Here is a 2,500-nt window from a genome sequence, read left to right as displayed (position 1 = left end):
AAAGCAAGAACAAGAAGACCGAGGCATCAAAATTTTTTTTTTTTTTTTTTTTTTTTTTTTTTTTTTTTTTCGATAAATCCAACCGAGAACAAGAAGACCGAGGCATCCAAAATTTTTTTTTTTTTTTTTTCTTTCCCATATACCAGAGAAAGAACATGAAGACCGAGGCAACCAACAAAAAATAATTTTTTTTTTCTCTTTCCCGGAATTTTTTTTTTTTTTTTTCGAAATAGCCGAGAAAGAATATGAAGACCGAGGCATCCAACAAAAAAATTTTTTTTTTTTTTTTTCCTAATCTACCCAAGCAAAACAAATAGAAGACCGAGGCATCCAAAAAAATTTTTTTTTTTTTTTTTTTTTTCGAAAAATTTTTTTTCACAAAAACTTTTTTTTTTTTTTTTCCCCAAAAATTTTTTTTTTTCGTTCCAAGCTAACCAAGACATCTACTATTCACTAGTAGAGCAATCGAGACTGCAAAGCAAGCAATGGCCTTACTTGCAGCTCTTGGTGCTGAGAACTCCCCCCCCCCTATAGTAGTCTTAAGTAAAACCACAGCTCTGACAGGAGTAGATATTGCATGCGAGCGAGGAGTCGTAATGGGCAAAATTGACTCGGGGGACCTCCAAATCGAATTCCGTTTCGAGCAAAACACTTCTTAGGCTTCAAGGAAGCTCCCATAAAATTTCCAAACCCAAACTCCAAACTTCATTTTTTAGCCTACAATGCCCACGTGCACGCCGGTGTGCACGCAGGGGTGCTTGAGCATGCGGGAGAGGAGCCATAATGGGCAACATTGACTCGGGGGACCTCCAAATCGAAATCCGTCTCGAGCAAAACACTTCTTAAGCTTCTAGGAAGCTCCCATAAAACTTCCAAACCCAAACTCCAAACTTTATTTTTTAGCATACAATGCCCACGTGCACGCCGGGGTGCTTGAGCGTGCGGGCGAGGAGCCATAATGGGCAACATTGACTCGGGGGACCTCCAAATCGAAATCCGTCTCGAGCAAAACACTTCTTAAGCTTCAAGGAAGCTCCCATAAAACTTCCAAACCCAAACTCCAAACTTTATTTTTTAGCATACAATGCCCACGTGCACGCAGGGGTGCTTGAGCATGCGGGAGAGGAGCCATAATGGGCAACATTGACTCGGGGGACCTCCAAATCGAAATCCGTCTCGAGCAAAACACTTCTTAAGCTTCTAGGAAGCTCCCATAAAATTTTCAAACCCAAACTCCAAACTTCATTTTTTAGCATACGATGCCCACGTGCACGCCGGGGTGCACGAGCGTGCGGGCGAGGAGTCGTAATGGGCAAAATTAACTCGGGGGACCTCCAAATCGAAATCCGTCTCGAGCAAAGCATTTCTTAGGCTTCTAGGAAGTTCCCGTAAAATTTTCAAACCCAAACTCCAAACTTCATTTTTTAGCACACAATGCCCACGTGCACGCGGGGGTGCTTAAGCGTGCGGGCGAGGAGTCATAATGGGCAAAATTAACTCGGGGGACCTCCAAATCGAAATCCGTCTCGAGCAAAGCACTTCTTAGGCTTCTAGGAAGCTCCCATAAAATTTCCAAACCCAAACTCCAAACTTCATTTTTTAGCATACGATGCCCCCGTGCACGCGGGGGTGCTTGAGCGTGCGGGGGAGGAGTCATAATGGGCAAAACTAACTCGGGGGATCTCCAAATCAAAATCCGTCTCGAGCAAAGCAGTTCTTAGGCTTCTAGGAAGCTCCCATAAAATTTCCGAACCCAAACTCCAAACTTCATTTTTTAGCATACTATGCCCACGTGCACGCCGGGGTGCACGAGCGTGCGGGCGAGGAGTCGTAATGGGCAAAATTAACTCGGGGGACCTCCAAATCGAAATCCGTCTCGAGCAAAGCATTTCTTAGGCTTCTAGGAAGTTCCCGTAAAATTTTCAAACCCAAACTCCAAACTTCATTTTTTAGCATACGATGCCCACGTGCGCGCCGGTGTGCACGTCGGGGTGCACGAGCGTGCGGGCGAGGAGCCGTAATTGGCAAAATTAACACGGCGGACCTCCAAATCGAAATCCGTCTCGAGCAAAGCATTTCTTAGGCTTCTAGGAAGTTCCCGTAAAATTTTCAAACCCAAACTCCAAACTTCATTTTTTAGCATACGATGCCCACGTGCACGCCGGTGTGCACGAGCATGCGGGCGAGGAGTCATAAAGGGCAAACTTAACTCGGGGGACCTCCAAATCGAAATCCGTCTCGAGCAAAGCATTTCTTAGGCTTCTAGGAAGCTCCCATAAAATTTTCAAACCCAAACTCCAAACTTCATTTTTTAGCACACAATGCCCACGTGCACGCGGGGGTGCTTAAGCGTGCGGGCGAGGAGTCATAATGGGCAAAATTAACTCGGGGGACCTCCAAATCGAAATCCGTCTCGAGCAAAGCACTTCTTAGGCTTCTAGGAAGCTCCCATAAAATTTTCAAACCCAAACTCCAAACTTCATTTTTTAGCCAACGATGC

The sequence above is a fragment of the Cornus florida genome, unplaced genomic scaffold (genome assembly GCF_030987335.1).
Source record: "Cornus florida cultivar Cherokee Brave unplaced genomic scaffold, ASM3098733v1 CherokeeBrave_3.0.0_Hap2_scaffold_56, whole genome shotgun sequence".
NCBI classification, from domain to species: Eukaryota; Viridiplantae; Streptophyta; class Magnoliopsida; order Cornales; family Cornaceae; genus Cornus; species Cornus florida.
This window is presented reverse-complemented; position numbering follows the sequence as displayed.